At 35.3% G+C, this 25590-nt stretch overlaps 1 pseudogene; it reads right to left on the reverse strand.

Annotated features, from left to right (window-relative positions):
- Positions 1–7315: 7315 nt before the first annotated feature.
- On the reverse strand, positions 7316–8903 carry LOC138129687 (uncharacterized; annotated as a pseudogene).
- Positions 8904–25590: the final 16687 nt, after the last annotated feature.

The raw sequence follows: 25590 nt of genomic DNA on the forward strand, positions 1-25590 counted from the left end.
GTGACGAAAACTTAAAATGAATAATATCCCCAAAAAGCGCTCTGCGGGGATCACTCAAACTACACTTTTAAACAGGCTGGTTATACCGGGTGACTTTTAGACAAATTTAGTGGGTTGGCACTCCCGAATAATTGGTACGCCTAGTCATTTGCCAAAGAATTGTCTGTTGATTTGCTTTCTAGGTGAAGATTCTAGAAATAAATAATGACGATATGTATTTCCATACCTCCCTCTGTGTTCTTATTTCCTTTATCTGGTTCTCCTCCCTTTCCCTCTTCTGCTTCTTCTCTCTCTACATCTCAGTCTGTATTTTCTTTTCGCTTCCAGGAATCTGCTTCTGTCGATCTTGTTCCTCCTCCATTCTCTCTCTTCGCCTCTGCATTTTCCACCTTGTCTTTGGATTTTCTTTTCCCATCCCCTCTCTCCTGTTCCCGATTTCTTGCCTCTCTTTCTCCTATTCATCCGTTGAAGTTCCCTCCCCCGAGCATGCATTCTTCCCTGTCCTCCTTCATTGTGTCTTCGACCCGTCTTGCTGTTGTCTTCATCTCTTTGCTGGAAACTGTTATTATTTTCCACCACTCGTTGCCTATATGAACGTTTCTTTTCCTGCATCCTTCTTCTTCCCCCCTTTCTTGTCGCTTTTCTTCAATCCCCAATTTCACCCCTATTATTATTCCCCCTACAGCTCTTCTCTTTTTCTTTTTCTTTTTGCCCATTGCCCTTCCCATTTGTACTCTTTCGGTAGTTCCTTTTCTATTTTTTTCCAGCTCCGTTCCTCAACCCAATTTTCCACCAGACCCACTATCTCGGATTGTCGTACGTAGCCCCAAAATTCTTCCCCTTTTTTGCTTAGTCCCGCTACGTTACCTTTCGTATCTTCTTTCTTGTGTTCCCCTTTGTGCTTCTTTTCCGGTTTCCCTTTTCTTTGTCCATTTCCATTGTCTCCGTTTCCTCCATCCTATCTTCCTCCCTCTACTGAAAAAACTCTAGTCTCCCCCTTTCTTCATTCCATCTTCGCTCCCATGTTGGCAGCAGTGAGAGTGAGTGACTTTTAAGATCTCATCAGAATCATATAGACGTCTTTTTGGGGCCTCTAGGAGATCGGTACCATGATAAGAATTTAACCACGGCGGTACTGCAGAGAGTACGCTCTGGAATTACGTCCAACAATTGAACAGTGAAACTTTTAGAGTGGAAAATGGTTTGAAACCAAAATTAAATATGTAAATGCTATAGATAAGCTACATCGCATATCTAGTAACTATATCCATTAAGAATTCTGTTTTGTAGCTTTGTGCGCGACCACAAGTACCAAAAACCTGAAGGAATACAAATATTAACAAGAAGTAGAGATTCCCATATCACCCAAGCTATGTGTCCGGTTCGAAGGATCAAGAAGTGATCAATTGTACGAAAGCCGGAGATTACTTCAAATAAAACAAAAGTTTTCTTTGCAATTATATTAGTTTTTAAAAACTACAAAGTTCTGATATTAGCAACAGAGGTAAGTGCGCAAGTCAATAATTCTTAAATTATACATTTTAATATTATATTAGTTTTCGAAATTTTGTGCAGAATCTTGTGCGAAATGTCCGTTTTGTTACTTCATTTAGTTCCAGTGCCTGTTATCAATTTGCGTCAAAATTGTCATGTACGTATACGAAGCTTGCAAAATCTGTAAACATAAATTTAAATCTGAGAAATAATATGTTGTGGTACTCACTGTTAAAAGAAACTCGAACGAATATACATTAAAAATTCCGGCTTTGACACCAAGCGACGTTTGTGACCTCATCATCATCATCTTTATGTATAAATTCAATTTGGCATCGTATTCGTACCAGCTTAAGGAATAGAGTACTTGAGATATTGAAGTACTCTATGATGAGAACAGTTAGAACACGATTCTTAATTACGGATAGCAGAAATACCTCATCTATCAGGGTTTGTCCACTATTGGATAACAAACCTAAAGTGACTAGCCAGCCCAAAAGATGTATCACTGCTTTAATCTCCATTTGCTGGAGTAGAGAAAATAAAATTCAGACGACGGTACTAACTCTTTATACAGTATTTACTTGCAAGATTTGATGGTTTAATATACCTAGGATTATTGAGGACAGAACGTAATGTACTGCATTGAGACTGCCAAAACAATCGTTGAATTTTTCAGTAAGTCTGGAAACAAATCAATATTGAACATGTCACGGTGAGTGAAACTAGTACCTCAAAATGCAAACGTGGTACTGAACCGACCACTTCAACTTGTTCTTCTTTAAGTCACGTGGTAATACCTCAATATTTTCCAGAAGATTTTGTAAATGTTCGATTCTGATTGTTATCAAATCTACACAAGTAACAGTAAAGTAAGTTCCCAAGATAGCTGGTAAGAGTACCAACAACATGCTACACGCTTGAAATGAAAATACGATGTGTTTAATAATGGGAGCGCTTAGATCGAAAGGTACCCACACGGGTGCCAGAAAACCACACACATCCCTTGCATTCTGTTCGTCGTATTTTCTTCTGCAGTACGGCTCTTCGAGGTAGCTTACAGCCGAATAGACTATTAAACCGACGACGCAATAGCCGTACAAGAGTTTAACGCGTTTGTCATGCGTTTTCTTGAATTGTTCTAAATTTTCGGGTTCTCCAAATTGTCGAAAATTTTCAAGATCTTTAGTAAAGTCAACAATTTCGTTAACTTGCTTAAAATATAACAGAAACAAGTAAGAGAGAAAGATTCCTATGAACAACACCACAATGCTCTCGGTGAAATCAATATTCGTGTTGCCTAAAACTACCTCCGAAAATTTAGGGGAAATGTTTCGACATATCTCCAACTTACTCAGATATTGTACAAACACATGTGCTCCTGTTGCAAATCCAAACCAAGTGGTTGGGCAATATAATAAAATTGTTTTCAACATTTCACACACTGTCACATATTCGTTGTTTTGAGGCCACATGCGATGAAATCTTAACAATGCTATGACTGCTTGAGGGAAGTGATGCACTTTTTGAGCTTGTTGATCTCTCTCTGTGTCCATGTTCAACAAGTCATGTTGAATGAATAAGTGGGGAGTATCGTGTTTTCAGCGGAAAAGAGCTTAGTTCAAATATCGTTAAAAACTGCTAAAATAGATTTAAGAGTGTGTATGTGTTGGTCGAGGGCGAGTATTCACACTTAGTTAAGGGTTATATTTATTACAGTTACTAAGTCTGCGACTTGGAATCTACAAACTGAAGTGGATCGTGAAATTACACGTTGAAAAAGAATAATGCGTTCTGCGACTGCTTGAAATAATGAAATCTTTAGCCCATTATTTTTGTTGGTGTAAGTTCAGTCCAGTAAGCCAAAAAAGTTGAATAACTAGTATAATACGGTGCGGACGGCGAATACGAATTTGGTCGATACGATCCAGTGTGCCACCTATCGGTGCTGCCGTGAATTCAGCACCAATTCCTCCCTGAAGGGGAGCGGGCTGCTGAGGCTTTCCAGAGCCTTTTCAGCCACAGTGACGGGAAGATTCGGGATGGGTACACGGTGAGGGTGGGTGCGGAAGGAAGATGGTAGGTACTAAGAGATTGCCTTATCTGCGAAATGAGACCTGTGCTCATACCACGATGTGATGGTGTGGGGAAACCTCTGAAAAAAACCCACACCAGGTCAGGTGGCTCCGGGGTTAGAACCTGGGACCTTCCGAATGCAAAGTGGCGCGCTAGGCGCTTGGCCACAGTGCGTGGTAATTCCCACCACAATCGCATTGTATTAAAGATAACTCTTCTTTTACCCGAACCAGAACTGTGATGGGTAACGATAGCGCTTTCTTCCTCAGCTGGAGCTTAAAGATTCTGTCGCTGTAATATTTTCACGTTAGCTGAACTGGGTACTGTTTTGGTGCCTCTTTTAGTTTCGAAGGATTTTTAGAAATTCAAGAGGAACATTCGACAGAAGAAACTGTCTTAAAGCTAATGCTCATTTCTTATTCGCAAACTGCAAAACGTTCTCCTACTGTTTTTTTTTTTAACAAAACAAATATTCAGATTGTTCGGATTGTTCGTTTTGTAATTATCTTAAATTTCGCAGAGTGTTCTAGTTTTTCAACTAAATTGTTTGAAAGTCGATTCGTGACATACTAAAATAGTTGTCGCTTCATGAACCACCAGAGACAGTTGAGTAATTATAATTATTACAAAATCGAACGTTTGTCGATTACTTAAAACATTGATACCCTAACTTCTTGAATAATAAACTTCTGTCTGGAAGTGACGTAAAATGTTTTTGTCAGATTTCGGGAACTCTCCATTAATAAACACTAACAATGATCGTCGCTTTCTGTCGGCAATTTGCTTCACAGATGAATGCACTTTTACACTAAATAACGAATCAAATGTTGAAAACCGCCATATTGGCCTCAGCAACATTTCATACATTGTTGTTTTTAGAATAAAAATCTCTATCAGAATTACTAAAAAAAGTATGTGTTCCGCAAACTCAAATATTTCTGGCTGTACAGTGTCTACAGGAAAATCGTATTTTTCGACCTAGAAATGTGAACAGGTGTCAAGAGCGTACGCCATGGGTGTTAGACCTCGGGCCCTAGAGATTGTGGACAAAAACCCGTCAACAAGTACCCGCTAGTTAACTCGTGAATTTCAGATTTCTCAGTTTGTGGTATGTCTCACAAGCACCCCTATCGTGTTCAGCGGGTGCAAGCATTGCAACCAAACGATTCATTCCATTTTTGCTTTATCTTCTTACGTCTTGATGTTCAACAACAAAGTGAAGTACGAATAGGCCGAACTGATGACCTAGAAGCACCAGATGACTAGAGCGCGGATTAATAAGCATAAAAAAACACAAAATAAGCGCTTAAATAAGCATAAAAATTTTAGAAAATAAGCATAAAAAATGGCATAAAATTTTAAAATAAGCTCAAAGGTTACAGTAAATAATTAGTTCAAAACTCAATGAATAAATTGATATATTAAATATTTACTTGTTTATTATCTCAAAACTAAAATTAACTCAAACATAAAATAAAACAATTGCTAAAAATACTAAAGCATAGAGTGACAGATCTAAAAAAGACACTTTTCTATCTATTCACTTTACGCAGAATCATTTCTAAATGAACTAATAATCAGGTGTTTTTCTAAATTTTCAACTGAAAATCCCATTCTTCTGTCGGTAAGAACATTTTTGAAGAAAGAAAAACTTCGTTCGACCTCCACACTAGTAATGGGAGCGTTTTTAAATTTCGGAATAATATTAATAGGTACATCTATCGTCAGATTTTCAAGAATGTCTCCTTTTATGACTTTTGATATTTTTTTCAAAATCATTAATCCTTCATTCTTAGTTAAAACTTTATTCATTTTTTTTGAAACAGCATTACCAAAAGGTCCTCTTACTTTTGCGACTTCTTTTTCAAAATTTTCTATTATTTCAACCGATTCTACCAAAGGAAGATCCCTCGATTCCAGCTTTTTTATGGCTTCGACAATGAAACTGTAGTTAGTCTTGATAAATGCCAAGTTTTTTTTAACTGTTTCATTTTTTAAGACTTTTTGACATTTTGTAACTGCTTCAGAAGTGGATGGTGAAAATTCTAACACAATTTCCTTGAAGGAATCAAAATGATCGGCATAATAACAAGCAGCAGCCAGCCATGTACCCCACCTTGTTAAAATGGGTTCAGGGGGAAGTGGTACGTTTGGCATTTTTTCTCGAAATATTTGAACTCTCAAGGGAGCCTTTAAGAAAATTTTCTTTCCAGCACTGATTAAAGTATTTACCAGTGGAAACTGCATCCTAATAGTTTCCGCCACACGATTGAGCCCGTGTGCTAGACAAGTGCAGTGGGTTAAATTTTCATAAAAGATTTTTAAATTGGAATATGTTTTCACCATATAGGCAGCAGCGTCGGAAAGCATCAGCAATATTTTCTTGTTTGGTACAGGGTTTGGCAAAAAGAAGTTTGTTAATCCTTCATTGATGAATCGAGTAACAGTATTGTTGTTAGTTTGTTCTAACTGCTTAGAACTAATTAAAAACGCTTTTGATGCACAATTTTCATCCAATACTCCAATCATTAAATGAGCTATGTATCGTCCACAAGAATCTGTGGTTTCATCTACACAGAACCATATATAATTATTTGCAATTATCTTCTTTATTTCTTCGATTACATTTTTGTAAACTAAGTCGACATAGCTTTTGCGAAGGGTTGATTCTGCAGGAACATGTCTGCCAGTGTATTTTTGTAAAAAACTTTTAAATACATTGTTATTCAGTTTTGTTAGAGGTATATTAGAAGATACCATCGAATTACATAAATCAAAGTAAAATTCTTGTTCATCTGTTACTGAGCTACAAGCTAACGACTGGGTAATGGTCTGTTGTTTACTTCCACTTTTTAATTTTTTCAAATTTTCTTTATGAATTGTAGTTTTAAGATGCTGCATTATATTGTATTTCTTTTCACAATTGATCTACAAAATAATACATTGGCAAAATAATTTTCAGATCTAATCCAAAAATCTTACCGTTTTGAGGCGCACTTGACAAATTAATTTGCAGTTTTCATATCTTAATTCGGAGTGACCTCGTATCCAATCGTCGACGGAAGGTTTAGCTTTGGGCATTTTTCAAAAAGTAGGTACACGCAAAACACCAACGTACACACTAAAAATACGCTCGAGGTATGTTACCAGATAAAGAACCAAATAAACACTAAACTAAGAAATGATCTTCCGCAATGTTCCAGTAAAACAAAAAAAAATAACAGGCGAATTTCTATCCAATCCGGGAAGGGCGGCGGCATGAACTTCACAAGTTTTCCCAGAATTGCGTCGGGAGTTTTATTTGTATGGAACAAAAAAATGACATGGGAAGTCATAAAATTGGTTCACAGAGAAAGCCGGTCGCAAGCGGTGTCTCATCAAACAGGGGTGTAATCTATAAAATAATAAGACTAAATATTGATGGGCCAATGCGGATCTGAATTACACGCGACAACTGGTGATTTACGACCTGCAATAGCCTTTGATAATGCCGATTTAGATTCTGAATTTACCTTCTTGTCAGCAACCTTGTCAAAACGTAAATTTGCACCAAAATTCCTGAAATATGCACCAAAATGGCACGAAAAAAATTAATATGCATGAAAATGAAAAATAAGCAAATAAGCTTAAAAAAAATTGTTCATTCTTTTTTTTTTGTCGTAGTTTATATATATACAAAGTTTTAACGCTGTGCCATTAAGAATTATCAATGGCATAATACCTAGGAATCCGCGCTCTACAGATGACACTTCAACTAATGAGTAATCGGTGACTCACTCTTAAGAACGTCGGAAACGACATGACTCCCATGTTGGCAGCAGTGAGAGTCAGTGCCTTCTGGCATCTCATCAGAATCATGTGGACATCTTTTTGGACGTCTCCAGGAGCTCGGTACTACGATACAAAATAAATATCTTTAGCTACAGCGATACTCTACAATGTACAAAATTCAAAAATGAAGTCGATTTAGTCTAAGAAAGTACCTCGTCAATGAGGATTTGGCCGTAGAAGCAGATCAGCAGTAGAAGTACCAACCAACCGAGCAAGTGCAAAACAAATCTCAAAGAATCGTTGAAATTGTCGACGATGAGTATTTCAAAACCGAGGGCACTTATTACGAGAGATGTGAGGGTCAAATGGAGTATCATCATGGTGCTGAAGGCTTCGTTGGTTTTGTCCCAGTACGTGCGATTGTGAAGTATTTGGAGTTCAATGGGAAAATACGATACATACATTGTTGTCAACATTGTTTTAGTATATGTACTCACTTGATTATTTTGATGTGGTACAAGACAATTTGTCGTACACTCTTTTCGATATCTTCTGGTTCTTCGTTGATGACCTTGTCCAAACGACGTATAAGTTTACGACAGTATCTCAATTGAGTCAACACATGCATCATTAAACCCACCAGTGTCATAGATAAAACCACAACGTAATAAGTGATGATTCCGCAAGTATAAACTTGAATGGAATACGCGAGCGGGAAGAGTTTTCCCGAAACGTCGAAAGGATAAAAACAACGAGCCATTAGACCGCAAGGATCTCTCTCTCGATACAAATCAGATTTATGTTGCAGTTTGCATTGGCTTCTTTCAACTAGTGGGGCAATGCAGTTCATCACGTTGCCAAAAAACCAATAAATGATGATCGCTGGAAAAGAGACATGACACTCTTTGCTCTCTATTTTCTTGTTAGGACGTTTGGATTACCTTTGCTGTAATATTGGACTGTTTCGTCAGTCGCCACAATTTCCTCTTTGGGACAGAACTCTTCAAACTCACCGAGCTGTTCAATCAAAATGTTAACGTCTAGAATTTTCTCGAGGAAACAGTATCTCATGTAGATGCATCCTGCAAAATCGATAAGCGCAATGACTCGTTGAATAAGAGCGTCGTAACCGTCAGATTCCATAAATGTCGTCCTCACGATACCGTTGAAAACAGTCCAAGCGCTGAAATAAATAATCAACAGCAGGGACAAACTCTTGAGGTTGTACCCGAGTGTCACGTGACCGTTTGGTGGCCACATCATTATTACTCTCAAGGTTAAGATGTTGAAACTTAGGTGCTTGGTTTCGGACATGGTGGTCTAACAAATGAGGAGTTTGCATCGATGGATGCGATGTTTCAATCGTAGTTCTGAAAGGGTGTAATTGTATTTGAATACTTGAGTGTGTTCCGCTTTGATTTGATATGTCTTTGGCGTCCACTTTTTATTGACCTTCTGTCTCTTTTATATTTAAAGTGCTACTGCGTGCAGTGAAGGACAAGAGAGGGACTTTTGTAAATTATTAAGAGATTGACATTTTGCACACCATCTACTTTGTCAACGGAAGCGATCAATTGCTGTTCTTATCCTTCTGAGTAGTTCTCTCACTTTGAGTCTAGTCCTTCTGGGAACAAATATTTATTTGGAAATGTGCAAACCTTCAGTGAAGATATCTAGAAATATGTGGACTCTTCTGCACGACTACAACCAAATCTGTTCTACCAAAAAATTTTCTTATGCTTTCATATTTAGTGATAGAGTGAAGTACGAATATGCAGAACTTACGACCTAAAATAAGACAGTCAAGATGTTGATGAGTCACCGTCTTCACCTACTCTTAAGAAGGTGGCGAAGGCCATAATTCCCATGTTGGCGGCATTTAGTGTGAGACGTCATCAAGACCAGTTTTCCTGGATAAATTGATCATTTTCTTAAAGTCGGACAAAGTTACTTCTGGGTGAACAGCTAAGATTCCATCATCTAAATACCAAATTTTCAGTTGAGAATCCAGGAATAAAATAATTGGTTGAATGGCAAGACACTAAAAACAGAAGAAGAAATTAAATGATTACCGAAAAATAAAGTTGAAGGATTTCTATAGCATTGATAAAGATAATGGTAAAGAAGTGGGGCATGACATTGCACTTCTTTTAGAATACGATCCAGTTCAACTGAGTTAAAGACGTTTTTGAAATCTAATGGAAGAAGAACTTTGCCACTGTTTTGGTCGTTATTCACAAAGGATCGTGTGGTATGAATTGCTGCTTCGCATACTAACTTAGTTGCGACTCCAAATTGGCGTGGCGATCGATATGAATTTACAAAATTACGACTTTGAAAACAGGTTTGAAGCCAATCTTCGTAAACAGTTTCCTATAGCGATCTGTCTAATTCTTCCATCTTTCTTATGAAGGGCACATAAATACGCACCATATAATAAATGACAAATTTCTGAAGGAAGTTGGGCAGACAATAAAAAATTGCACAGTTTTGTTAAAGCTCTTAGTGCCTGCTGACCTGCTTCACCCGCTGTCAAAGATAGGATGCTTTCAAGTATTGTGGTCTCATGCCATCTAAACCTGGTGAAGAACCGGCAGGAAAGGAATTGATAGCTTCTCGAACGTTTTGCTCGTTGACTGCTAAAGAAAAGTCTCCTGGTTTGAAGCCGTTTGGGAAAAATTGTTCGCGAGATGGTGAAGGATGCTTTTTTTTAATTCTTCAGCAACATCTTCATTGAATGAAGCTAATGAGTCATCCGAGGACAATAATTTAACAGTTCCTTTGATATCAAAATCGGCTACTTTTGCTACCACTTTCTTAGCTAGTGATAAATGTGTAAGTTTCTTAGAAGCAGTTCGTATTACAAAAATTAATCTAAATTTACTAAAGATTTGCTTAACCGCCTATGGAACGATTTAAAACAAGGAAGTAACAAAAAACAATCGAAAGTGTGAATCCTTTTTATTCATGAAACGCAGTTGTAACTTTTCATGCCATTCAAGGAAAACAGCAGTAATAAAAAAAAACTATTACCAGTAAAAATAAATGTCCATTCCATTTAAGTATGTATGCAGTGTCGAATAGCATAGGGACTATTTTCCCGTCGTTGATTGGTCAAAATGAAAGAAAAGTTTACACTATGCAATGTTCGATTTTTGATACTACTGTCAAATTTTGATATTTCATAGATTTTTTGGTTATTAGTGTCAAACTTATCGAGTTTTTGTATCAAACGGATCATTAAACTACAATTTTGTTATTAGAATACAACTACCGTGAGTTCCTTTTTTTTGTTAATTTTGCTTGGAATGTATGTTTTCAAATTTGCCGCGTTCGTTAGTTGTGAAACGTTCTCCATTCGAAGCGACATCTACTGGAATGGACTTTAGGAATCCGAAAACCCGTAGGGCACATAAAACATTTGTTGTATGTAATAAACAAGCTGTGCTACAGTGAGAATACATTTATTTAAAAAAATTATGCAAAAAATTGCAACAATGATTCACATAGAAACTGAACAGTTGGTTTTTAATTGATTAGATCTTCCCAGATCAAGCGTCTTTTTGTAAGTTTGTAAATTTCACAAATTGTCGCAGATTTGCTTGTAAATTATTTCTCACAGTAATTGCCAATTTGTGGTCTACAACAATTCCAGCAAAAGTGATCGCAAATGGTTTTAGGCAATTCATCATGAAAATGTGTAAAACCATCTTGTTTCTCTTGTCCCAATAGTACCACGAACATTTCGCCAAAGTGTCAAAATTGCAACCACTCTGAAAATAGGTATTTAAATTAAGGTTGTTCAAGAAAATCTAGGTTATTCTAGTTACCTCATCGATTAGCATCTGACCAGCTTGACAACAAGTGGCAACAACAAGAACGTTAAACATAATCGCGAAATATAAGCGAATCTTCAAAATGGGGGTTGCGTCCTCATAAGTCTAGAAAAAGTCATCCTGATATGTTGTCTAATTGTACCGTGCGATCGAAAATAAAAAAAAAATCGAGATAGCTATGATTAATACACTTCAGTTGGCAGCATGTAAAGATTTAATTCAAATGTCATTACAATGGTAATTGTCGTTATTAATTATTGACTATTAAAATTTGCCATTACAATATGTTCACTTTAGAGCAACAAATTTTCATTGTTCAGTGTTTCTTCAGCAATGGAGAAAGGCTTGGTCCTATTCGACACCTCGAGTTTTTGAGGAATTTCAACAAAAGTTTCCGGACTTTCAAGGCACTTAACCAACAACTTGCCCAGAAATTCTACAAATGCGTAAACATGTTTTTGTAAACTCGTAGTGTTCTGCGCAAAAAAGGCAGTAGACGACCGACAAAAAGATGAACTGAAAATATTGAAGAGGGTGAACAAAAAATTATTGCAGAGATTAACCCAAGAAAATAATATATCATTTGGAACAGTTCCTTTTATCCTTAAAAAAGATTTGCACTTTTTTCTCTATCGTTTGTCTGTTGTGCATGAAATTACTCCTTGACAATAAGAGTCCTCACAACCGACAACAACCTCAACGATCGATGATCGTTGGATCTTGGATCGATTTATAAACAAGGGCCGTGCGCGTGCTCCGTGCTCACCGTTGACGTTAAATAAAAGTGCGGGAGTTTGAAATCTCATTGTTTCATTGCACTAGCTGAGGAAATTCTTTTACAACCGACAGGTCACACAAAATTCTTTATGAAAATCAAGATTTCAACATTCACAAAATCACTAACCTAACTTTTAAGACTGACATCAGATAATTGAAATCTTAACGAATTGCTACCGGAAATTTTTGGTCAGCGCCTATCCTAATTTTTTTTTTCGATTTCACGGTATAAACAACGCTGTGAACAAAATCGGAATTTTTATAAAATAATTATTCGTCTGTCAACCCTTTTTAATTTGGATAGATTTTGTAAGTACATTTTACAATTATGTACAAGTTTCTTGATTAAATCTAATCTTATTTATTCATTTCAGCTTTCAATATGTCACATTTAGAAACGAATTTGTTAAAATTTGAGTTTAGTTTATCTGGCGCTCGTTAGCGGAGATAATAACTTTATTTGTTACTAAATTGTAAACGTCATTTATTCGAACTGTCACTTGACGTTGAAAAGTCATTTTAACTGGCTAGTAGCGTTAAATTGACAGCAGACCAGTTATGAATTTAACAAGTTAGTAGAGAAATTTGAAATATGGAAAGGACAGTAGCGTTTTTAACATTTGAACATTTTTATTTCTTTGTTTCATACAAATTAAAATTAAATGTACAATTAGAATTTCCGCTAATGTCGAACATTCCTGAAGCGGAAGTGAATTCGCTCGTCATTGGACAATTAATTGTAGAACCTCCCGAAGTGGAAGCCACATTTGTCGAAGTGGAAGCCACATCTGTTGAGTTTCGTCCAGGAAACATTTTTTTCGCAATGTCAATTTTTTTATTGATGAATCATCCACATAACCTTCCGCAATTCCACTACTTTTCCATCCTCCCGCACGTTTTAGTGTCAAAATATCTCCACCTGCATCCACAACCATTGTTGCTGCTGATCGGCGAAATGAGTGACCTGTGTATAATTCAGGTTCTTGTAGCCCTAAGTATGTTGCAATTTTTTTCGGTACACTCCAATAGTGTGCTGGCTAACATTGAGGGAAATACATTTGCCATTACGGTAGGTTAAAAAGAAACGTAATTGGTCTGCTTGACGAGGACGAAGAGCTGCATATTTTCTGTACAAAACACAAGGTTGAAAACTGCAGCCCTCATCTGTGATCGTAAATCTCCTTGTTGTTAAATTCTTTGTATTCCGTAAAGTGACGATAATATATTTCTCAACATCTTCTACGTCCTTCACCGTCAACGAGAGAAGCTCGTCACACCGGCAAGCACCAAAAATTCCAAAAATTGTAATCACTTTATATAACAACCAATAGTCATCAGGAGCTTCAACAAGAAATTTTTCCACTTGCTCTTTTGTTAAAACCCTTGCCTTCTTCGGCACGTAACGCTCATTCTTTCTCTTGAGAAAAGCAATTACCTTATGAAATCTACAAATGTCAAGTTAAAATATCACTTTTTTGACAACGTCTGTAATAGGAAAACAAACCTGCGAACTTCAGCATTTTCTTTAATTTCCAGGCAGCTTTTTAACATGGACCATTTCGACCACAAAGAATTGGGGCTAAATTTGTCTGATAGTTGGTGAAGATACACCAAAAGAACGTCTTCCGTTACACCAGTTACGTTATTGTTTTTCTGCCAATTTTTAAATTCTTCATATTCTCGTTCATATCTTGCTAAAGACTTTGCTGGCAGTAAATTGGAAGCCACGTTTATAGCTTCCTTTTTGATTTCTTCTGGCACGTTCATTTGAGAAAAAATCTTGACGGAAATAAACAATTTGAACAAACGGCGCGTTGTCATAGTAATTGTACTTCTAAGGTTTCTGAGTTTTGAGCAATAATTTGGAAGAAAACAGAATTTGATCATTTTTAATTTTATTTAGTTGTTTACAATTTAGTAACAAATAAAATATTATACAAGACACGCCAGGTAACTGGTTTTACTGGCTCAAGGAGGTAACTGACTCGTCTTCGACTCGTCAGTTATATCCTCCATTCGCCAGTAAAAACCATTTTACCTGGCTTGTAATGTAAAATACTATTATGTGCTGCTCGTCAGCGTCAGATGCCATGACAATGATCAATGAAGTGACACTTTAACATTATCAATCCAGCAGTACAATGTCATATTTTACTGACGTTGCTGGAAAATTTCACAGCGAAGTGCAAATTGGTATAAACTCCGTGCTTGCTAGTAAACCTTCACTTTTCTTTATTTGTAAAAAATCGACTATTATTCAAAATGCCTAGTCATTTACAACAGTATTTCGCGGTGTTTACTCTATGCCGAACTGCCATCAGGCATTTTGCAAAATGACTGAAAACGGCAGGTCATTTTGAATAATTGAAAGTTATTATTCAAAGTGACAATGTTTTGCAAAATGTCTAGGTTTTTTGCAAAAAGCCTAATTCTGCTATAAGCCTGCGACATATACAGCGTGGAACAAAATGAATTTCATCTAGTTGTACCTTTGCATTACCTTTGTAAAATACGAAGTGCCGCTATACAAAAAAAAAAAGAAGACAGTAGTCTAACCTCAAAATATACAACTGTGATTTGTCGCGAAGGGATGATATGTCTATAATATTCTTTCGTTGGCAAATGACATCAGAAGTTGCCATCATGGATCATCACCATTATGAACTTCTAAATTGAATGAACTAAAATTTGGAAAATTCTTACTGAAGCTAACGTTGACCTTCTCAGTGACACTGGTGGTCGCTCGTTCACTTATGGAGCTGGATGAAATAATAATGTAATACATGTTGTCAAAAAAAAAACAATTAAGTCTTCAGCTTTAAACAAAAATTGAGCTCTTGGAAAGTGTTGATTTGAAGAAAAGAATAATCACATGATATTTGGAAAAATTAATATTTTACAATTTATTCATTGATTTGTCCGTTGTAGACGCATTAGTCAGACTATTAACTAGAATATTTAGTATTTTTTTCAATCGATTGGAAGACATAATAAATAATTTTATTATTTTTAGTACTTAGGTAAGCGATAGGTACATGTATCTACTTACGATGACCTAAATATTTAATAATTTCGGTAAAAATCATTATCACCTTCATTATATTGCTACTGATACGTTGCTATACATCAAAAGCAGTAATTTAAGATTGAGATAATCAAACAAAGAAAATATCTGTTGATGCACAATAGTAGATAATCAGTCCCTTCCTAAAGTAGAAAGGAGAATTAAGGACTTGCTTCAGTGGCAAGCACTAGTTCAACGTTTCAAAATTCATAATTAGACAACTATTTCGCTACTTGCGAAAAATATTAGTTGAAGTTGCAATTTTAGAGATAACAATTTTGGCAAAATTATAATTTGTCCGAATATTCCATCTATTTTACTGAATTAGAAAGATGAATCGAGTAACTCCCTTCGATGGTAAGTTTTTCACAAAACTTAGTTATTCATTACTCATTAGAGATGATAAATTCCAGAGTCTGATGATCCATTCATGGGATTGAAAAAAGTATTTTATGAGTTCGGCTACCACAAGTTTACAAAGATTTTAAACGCTTCTATGAGCTTAATTAGTTCCTGTGGTATGTTGCTCTGTTTTCATTATTTTATAGAGAATTTCAACAAAGATTTGGTTATAAGATATTCACCGTCAATGATCGTTTACATCTACGTAAGTCCAAATTTTAATCTGCTTCACTGCATCTTTCCGTTGTACAATTGTCACTACAGATGACGATAACGATGTTTATCTCCATGGTTCTCGAAAAAAGGGCTCATTATTTGGTCAGCGAACAGAAACGTCTGTTTTGGTCCATCGACAGCGCTGGCCCTCAAGCACGTCTTTTGATTTTGAAGAGTGCTTCACAAATTAATCGCTTCACCTATCTTATTTACACAATTTCAGCTGCTTGGAGCATTGTTTTGTTACCAGTTTTTGGCAGTCACAGAGAATGGTTGCTCGCTGAGTACCTTTTTGACCGATATTTCGGGTCAAGTTCAAATATTTTATTCCATGTGGCATTTTCTTTTGCACCTTTCTTTATTTACACATCAGTTCGTCACTGTGGCAGCTTGTTGTACAGCATATTGCAGTTGTACTTGCAAATGTTTTTGATCAATCAACGCATTTTGCAAATTTGCGATGACAAGACTGTTCTTGAGAAACTGACGTTTGAACAACGTGTCCGACACGAGAACGAAACATTCAAAAAGTTATGTTTTTGTATCGACCATCATGTTGTAATAACAAGGTAGATTCACAACACAAATTCTAGGTATGTCTTTGTAAGAATTATATTTGTAGGGTAACGAAGGAACTAGTGGAAATGGTGAGATCTGTGATGGCATTTTTTTTGCTTCTAGGTGTTCTAATTTGTATTTCTGCATTGTACTTCGTATCCTATGTGCGTTTCATTTAATAACAGAAGTAGACAACAGATTAGGATGATTGTGAATGTTTCAGATTTATGCAGACGCGAGCAACATTTTGAAGATTCGGTTATGTTTCGCTACTCTCTTTAACGTTGTTGTTGTTGCCACTTTTTCTCACGCTGGTCAAATCCTAATCGATGAAGTATCTAGAAAGTAAAACTTTTCTTTATCAATCCATATTAATTGAAATATTTTCAGAGTAGTTGCAATTTTGACACTTTAACGAAATGTTCCTGGTACAACTGGAATAAGAAGAACAGGACGGTTTTACACATTTTTATGACGAATTGCTTAAAACCATTTGCGATCACTTTCGCTGGAATAGTTTTAGACTACAAAATGGCAGTTACTGTGAGAAAGTATTTACAAGCAAATATGCGATAAATTGTACAATTAATTTTTTTGCAGATGTTTCGTACAGCTTGTAGTTACGCTCTGATCTTCTCCAACTTACAAAAAAAAGCCGCTTGAAATGGGAATATCCAATTATCACCAAATTCTTGTTGTCTAAAATTCTTTGAATACATAAATATTTACAGAATTATGTGTCACTGCAATAATAATACGGTGATAGATATTTTTTTAAATTAGCCAAGCACTTCTGTAACACTTAATGTCTTATGATTCTATGTCGCATATAATAAATATAGTGAAGCACCTTCCCAAAACATTTAGACGATTGGATTATTCTTTTCGCATGAAATTTGAAACAAAATGCATTTTCACTATAGTATCTTAGCATAAATGAAGTGGATAACAGTTTATTTATTTATTTAATAATAATAAATTAAATTAAATTAAATTTATAGAAGTAGGTACCTATTGGTCTTGTTTGTAACAAAAATACATATATTGAAAAGGTTCTGTTATTTCTTTCCCCTGCTAAATATATTTATTTGAGTAAAATGTCGAGGAAATTGTGACGTAAAGATTTCCGTAAAAATCGATTTGTATCTGCAGAGCACCAAATGTTTTCCTTTCTTGCCAACCTAACGTAGCTGGCATTCTTGTATGATTTGTGACTTTGTGAGGTGGTTCTCGCGTGTTCTGCGCACCATACTAGACACTACAGAGTTCTCAGAACGAATAAAAGGGAAAAAGGTTCTAACAGGGCCAAAGGGTAGCTTTCTTCACGTGTCAGCTGACCTAGCTTGGTCACTGGCCCCCTTGGGGGTGACGCGGCTAATTTTGTGCTCTTACGCCGGACCACAGCAAATTGAGTGCGACGGACACTGGCGGTAGCTTCCCGAACTCGAGACTCCAAGACACAAATAATGAATGAAAATGTTTTATAATGATTGTATAATAGTTCGCCTTGGCGACAGCATGTTTCCCCAATCGATAAATGCAAGAAGATCACATCATTCGCGATAAAGAAATTAATTCAAGATTCTAAAGAGTCGCGTGGTCATCAAATGCTCAAAGAAAATAATATAATCTTTATTTTCACACGATAGGGAACTAATGTTGTGTGAATAATTACCTAAACCGCGACTACAATGCAAGTACGAGTACAAGAATTAGAAAAAATAATTTACCTTGTAAATGTAAAGCACATGGTCACAAAATCGGCTGTCGAAGGTACCGAACGTACCTCCGGCTACTTTGGAGATCAAACCCCAAATGAATCAAAAAAGCCTCGTTTCCCGTCCCGCATTCGGTTTTATCATTTTTGGCGCACCTCACTTTCGCAACCCCTACTTGACCAAAGCGACCAATCAGCTCGGTTCTACTTTACTTGTTACTTACGCCGATCGCGACACCTTTTGAAATAGCAGTTTCCGGTTGCCACCAAAATTTTAAATATTTAAATTTAGACTTTTGTTAGGATCAGACCGAATGTACATAATTTGTTGTTGAATTAGAACTCTGAAAAAGAAGACTAAATTACTGACTCTATACAATAATAAACATCAACATCAAGAAACAAACAGAATTAAAATTGAAACAAATTAACATTATTTTGAAACCTAAATTGGGCTTGAAATGCTGTTACGCAAGTGCCATGTCATGCAACTAAATTCTGTTGATCTACTACTTCTAATAACTGTTCTACATTGGTTTGATTCCCCAAAACTGTTCTAATTAATTCCGTAATTTTCATTCTCTTTCTCTCACTCACAACTCTGAACTCTACGACTACCTGGCTTTACCGTTGCCCTGTTGTCTGTGTTTTCTACCGACTCCCTTTCTACTTTGCTTTGTTACTTTTCTAACTACAAGTGCAAACGATTCTAGTTATTTTCTACGATAAATCTCTCTGTTTCTAATTTGCAATTCTCGCCCTTTGATTACAAATATGCAACAAATTTGAGAATGCTAAAAAAAGTAAATTAACCTAATGAATATTGATTTGGTGGTTCTCTCAATTTGAAACCTGCTAACATCAAATTCATTAATTCAATTATCCCCTGATTTTAACTGGACTCTCCAAATTGTCGAACGAGTAAATTTTGCAATATTTCTTTTCCCATGAAAACTGTTATCTTTGTGTTGTGTTTGGTCCGGACGCGTACCTGCATTTTCAAAGAAAGGTTGACAGATTTTACTTGAGGAATGTGGTACCACTCTTGCCAACAAATGCATCCATAAAATTTACAACTGACCAGCATTTCCGGTATTTAAGATATTTCGTTGAAATTATTTAAAAAATTAAAATTCTTAATTTATCGAACCTATTCGGACCGTTACAATATCCTCACTCTGGGAGTACTGAAAATTCTCCAGTCACAGAACGGGACAGACTTTGTCAATAATAGGAAACTGACAACTATTTGACTGCACAGACCGCGATGGTAAATTTGGACCCAACATACAATTTAAGACAACTTTCCCTTCAAATAGGTCTATGTAAATCGTGGATAAGGAATATCGTCAGGAAGTACAAATATCATCCCTAGAAGGCACAGTGTCATCAAGAGATGCTTGCTGTTGACGAAGAAAGTAGGAGTGTATTCTGTTATGAAATCCAGGAGTGTGCTAACATTGATCGTCGCTTTCTGTCGCCGATTTGCTTCACAAACGAATGCACTTTTACACTAAATAACATAATTATGTTGTAATGAAGAATCGTAAGGAAGACATCGTAGACTGGTCAAATGAATACGTTTTATTTGCAATTCCAAAAATTATGCGATAGGTGTAACAACAAGTAACAGTAAATCTAAATAGTTGGTCTTTACAGTGGAATGGTGACAATGTTTTAAGAATATAGTTCATTATTTATTATATAGGAGAAAGTGCTTTGATACTGTTAAAAAATAATGAACCAATGTTGTAATTATCTTTGATTGCAGTGCTACATACATAACTAATAATAACTATCTACTTATTCAAATATTCAAAATCGTTTTAAAGTATAGCTAACTAGAAATAATAATTTGATAATATGGCATAACATCGGCGTCTGCTGACCGACGTAATCACCAAGGGTCTCCTGGAGGAACCTGCAAACCGAATCCAGGTCCCGGAGGAACGGCCTATTTTGCATCACTCGGCTAACGCCTCGTGCGCTAAACTTCGGCCTCATGCCTGAAAAGTGAGCTGACAGCGCTACTCATATGAAAATGACTATTAAAGTATACTGGGCCAAAAAATTGTCGCAAACACTAACCTATTTTTGCATTACTTAAAAATGGCAGAAGTTATTGAAGCAAAAATGACATATTATAATTTATAACTTATTATTATATTAATTTTATGTTAATAAAGACGTTTACATTTGTGTAGATATGTTTTTTCATCATAAAAGAATAGTTCTTTGTGTATCAAGGCCTAAAAAGTGCATCTTTTTCGTGCGGGCCTGGGTTTCTAGTCGAGGCGGAGCCGATTGAGCCATCCTTGTAATTATCTTTAATTGCCATGGTACATCATAGCTATCTAAATATTCAAATATTCAAAGTAATCTTAAAGTACAGCCAACTATTTCTGGTTGCCATATTGTCAAACTGTTATTTCTAACAATTTGAGAATATGACATAAGTGGGCCTTTCAAATTCAAGCGGCCTTTTGTAAGTTGTAGAAAACCAGAGCGTAACTACAAGCTGTACGAAACATCTGTAAAAACATAAATTTTACAAATTAGCCCAGATTTGTCCATAAATATTTTCTTACTGCAATGGCCATTTTATAGTCTAAAACTATTCCAGCAAAAGTGATCGCAAATGGTTTTAGGCTATTCGTCATGAAAATGTGTAAAAGCGTCTTGTTTCTCTTATTCCAGTTGTACCAGGAACATTTCGCCATAGTGTCAAAATTGCAACTACTCTGAAAATATTTCAATTAAAGTTGATAAAGAAAAGTTCAATTTTCTAGATACCTCGTCGATTAGGATCTGACCAGCGTGAGAAAACGTGGCAACAATAATAACGTTAAAGATAACCGCCAAACTTAACCGAATCTTTAAAATGTTGCTCGCGTCTGCATAAATCTGAAACATTCACAATCATCTTAATCTGTTATCTAGTTCTCTAACTAAATGAAACCCACATAAGATACGAAGTACAACGCAGAAATACAAATTAGAACACCTAGAAGCAAAAAAAATGCGATCACAGATCTCACCATTTCTACTAGTTCCTTCGTTAACCTACAAACATAATTCTTGCAAAGATATAACTATCTAGAATTTGTGTTGTCACTTTACCTTGTTATGACAACATGATGGTCGATACAAAAACACAACTTTTTGAATGTTTCGTTCTCGTGTCGGACACGTTGTTCAAACGTCAGTTTCTCAGGAACGGTCTTGTCGTCACAAATTTGCAAAATGTGTTGATTGATCAAAAACATTTGCAAGTACAACTGCAATATGCTGTAAAACAAGCTGGCACAGTGACGAACTGATGTGTAAATAATGAAGGGCGCAAAAGAAAATGCCATATAGTATAAAATATTTGAACTTGATCCGAAATATCGATCAAAAACGTATTCAGTTGGCATCCATTCTCTGTGACTGCCAAAAACGGGTAGCAAGACAATGCTCCAAGCAGCTGAAATTGCGTAAATGAGATACGTGAAGCGATTGATTTGTGAAGCATTCTTCAAAATCAAAAGACGTGCTTGAGGGCCAGCGCTGTCGATGGACCAAAGCAGACGTTTCTGTTCGCTGACCAAATGATGAGCCCTTTTTTCAAGAACCATGGAGATAAACATCGTTATCGTCATCTGTAGTGACAATTGTACAACGGAAAGATGCAATGAAGCAGATTAAAATTTCTACTTACGTAGATGTAAACGATCATTGACGGTGAATATCTTATAAGCAAATCTTTGTTGAAATTCTCTATAAAATAATGGAAACAGAGAAACATAGCACAGCAACTAAGTAAGCTCAAGCAAGCGTTTAAAATCTTTGTAAATTTGTGGTAGCCGAACTCATAACATACTTTCTTCAATCCCACAAATGGATCATCAGTCTCTGGAATTTATCATCTCTAATGAATAACTATGTTTTGTTAAAAACTTACCATCGAAGGGAGTTACTCGATCCATCTTTCTGATTCAGTAAAATACATCGAATATTCGGACAAATAATAATTTTGCCAAGATGGTTATCTCTAAAATTGCAACTTCAATTAATGTTTTTCGTAAGTAGCGAAATAGTTGTCTAATCAGGAATTTTTAAACGTTGAACCACTCTCGTGGTCAGCCTCGTGGTCAGCTTACCACTGAAGTGAGTCCTTAATTCTCCTTTCTATTTTAGGAAGGGACTGATTTACTGATTATCTACTATTGTACGTCACCAGACATTTTCTTTGTTTGATCGTCTCAATCTTAAATTACTACTTTTAATATACGAGTATACCAACGTATCAGTAGCAACATAATGAAGATGATAATGATTTTTACCGCAATTAGTAAATATTTAATAAGTTACCGTAACTACTATTATGTCTTCCAATCGATTAAAAAAAATACTAAATATTCTACTTAATGACCTGAGTAATGCGTCTACAACGGACAAATCAATGAATAAATTGTAAAATATTAATTTTTTCACGATCGGGAGTAGAAATCAACTTTTCGGATGTCAACATCGTGACAGAAGTAGAGCATTTTCTCCCTAGGGAGCAAATATTTGCAAATATTTGCTCCCTAGGGAGTTTTCATTTTTTTGACAGTTGTGACAAAAATATAATGGGAGTTTTCATTTTTTTTGACTGTTGTGACAAAAATCTAATTGTGTTGTCAAGGCAACTACTAATTCCATTAAATTCATCGAAAGATGACAACTCATTTGTCATCATTTTTTTATTCTTAAAATTTGAGATTTTTGTGCTGTTTCTACTCCCTACCGTGAAAAAAATAGTATATATACTTCTGGAGAGAATGCTCATTTTTCCCTCGGTGCTTTGTAGCCCTCGGGCTTCGCCCTCTGGCTACAAACTGCACCTTAGGAAAAATCATGCATTTCTCTCCCTCAATATATAATATACTATTTTTCTAATATCATGTGATTATTCCTTTCTTCAAATCAACAATTTCCAAGAGCTCAATTTTTCTTCAATCCCACAAAGGGATCATCTGGAATTTATAATTTATAATTTCTAATGAACAACTAAGCATTGTGAAAAACTTACCATCGAAGGGAGTTACTCGATTCATCTTTCTGATTCAGTAAAAAACGAGGAACCTTCGGAAAATTAATTTTGTCAGAATGGTAATCTCTAAAATTGCAAATTCGACATATATTTTTCCCAAGTAGCGAAATAATTGGCTAACTAGGAAAGTTGAACCACTGTCATGGGCAGCTTACCACTGAAGCGAGTCTTTGATTCTCTTTTCTATATCAACAGACATTTTATTTTATCTTCTTCTCTTTATCTTAAATGACTGCTTTTGATGGATATCAACGTATCAAAAACCTTATAATGATGATGATAATGATTTTCATTGAGAATAGTAAATACTAGTACATGCCTGGAACCGAGAAGCATTGTTGCGCAATTTACAAAATTTGATCAATTTACAGGTGTAATTCTTGACAAAAAGTGATTTATTTTGATTTACAACGTAATCCAATAATTGTTCGTGTTTTATAGAATCATCAATAGACGAAACTCTTATTCTTGGCTTTAAAGTGGATAACTTCCTCACGATGTGACATGAGTATAATAATATACCTTTTTGAATTTCAACTACCAATGTGTTACCTAAATCCAGAATTTTTAAATTTTTAAAAAGAGATCGCGGCGGTACTATTCCCGTTGTTGAAATTACAAGTGGTAAAATCAAATTTTTTTCTAAACACCAAAGATTTCTCATAGCAACGGAGAGCTCTAAATATTTATTAATTTTTGTGTTATATGTCTGTGTTATATTATGTGAATTTGGAACAGCTATATCTAAAAGATATGCTAGCTTTTGTTGTTTATTTAAAATTATAATGTCTGGTCTGTTATGCTTAATATGAATGTCAGTTAAAACTGTTCTATCAAAATATAATTTGTAATTATCATTTTCCAAACAACTTTCTGGTGTATAACTATAATGTCGTTGTGAATTCTTTAATAAATTGAATTTAACAGCTAAATTCATGTGTATAATTTTAGCGAATATATCATGGCGTTTCTTATATTCGCTTTGAGCCAAAACGGTGCAAGAAGAAATAATGTGTTCAATTGTTTCCCCTTCAGTTCCGCAAATCCTACATTTATCAATGATCGATTGTAAACCGCATATGTGTTTTTTATAATTTCTTGTATTTATAACACGATCTTGTATTGCAAATATAAAACCATCCGTCTCATACATAATAAAATTATTTATTATGTATTTCAATCGATTGAAAAAAATACTAAATATTCTAGTTAATAGTCTGACTAATGTGTCTACAACGGACAAATCAATGAATAGACTGTAAAATATTAATTTTTCCTTGTGCCTATTCTTTTCTTCAAATCAACACTTTCCAAAAACTCAATTTTTCTTTAGAGCTGAAGATTTTATTGTTTTTTATCAACATTTTATTTTAATTCTGAAATAACATTTATTTCATTATTGTTTTATCCAGCTCCAAGAGTGAACGAGCGACTAGAAGTCTAATAGAGAAGGTGCACGTTAGCTTCAGTAAGAATTTGCCAAATTTTAATTCTTTCCATTTAGAAGTTTGTGATGGTGATGATCCATGACGGTAACTTATGATGTCATTCTCGAACGAACAAAAGAATACACTTGTATCAGAGTAATAGTGAGAAAAAGGGTCTTTGAAACAGTATCTAAAGTGTTATAAAAACAAATATAAAAATATACAGCATTCACGACTGTTTCGTTTCAAATTCAGATTATCTATGAAAATCTGACATTTTAGTTGGCAGTATTGTGATTTGTCATAATAATAGTTATTTATATTAGTGTACGGGAGGTGAATTTTCCAGGACAACAACTAATTTTAGGCACGAGGCACTAACTAATTGGAGCACTGGAAAATACCTCCCTTACGACATTTGTATTAAGACTAATTTTATTATGGAATTTGATTTCGTCAATAAAAGATCGTATGCTGTGGAATCAATTCCTTGACGACGGTAACGCTGATTTGTTTTTTTTCCAAACAAATTATTTGCTGGGTTTTTAGGGTAAAATTTTTACTACTAGTGCTTGAAATAGTAATTTATGTCATGCGCTTAGTAAATTAATCTTTACGGGGCGAGCTGGAAGTTTATGGGACGAGCGGAGAGAAGCGAGTCTCCGTAATCGAGGTAACATTAAATAATTAATACATTTTAGTAGGAATAAATGAGTGAAATTGTGAAGAAGTTTTAGAAGTCTTTGATTGCTGTAATACATACAAAAACATAACTTAACTAACTAATTATTGAATTATTGAAGTACATATTCAAATTATTTTTTTGTACTCATAGCCTTGAAAGCAACGCTTCTAACATCCAACGCTCGCTCCGAAACGAGTGCTTCCCGGTCGACTCGAATGTAAAAATTGCAAAAAACACTGGCCCTTTGAGGCATTTAAAAAAAAATCTGTCTTGATAATAATAAAATTTAGTTCATAAAATACAACTTCCCTGGGTTTTCCTCCATTAAAAAATTAAGGAAATATTTATAATCGTTGAAAATTGTTCCTACAAAATTCACAAATTATTGCAAAAATTGAAATATCAAGTGAAGCAATTGTTTCCAATAACCAAAGATCACTGCCTACTTGGTTTTATGTTCGTTTATGTTTAATGTATTAAAACAAAAAAT

This window comes from Tenebrio molitor, chromosome 4 (genome assembly GCF_963966145.1).
Source record: "Tenebrio molitor chromosome 4, icTenMoli1.1, whole genome shotgun sequence".
NCBI classification, from domain to species: Eukaryota; Metazoa; Arthropoda; class Insecta; order Coleoptera; family Tenebrionidae; genus Tenebrio; species Tenebrio molitor.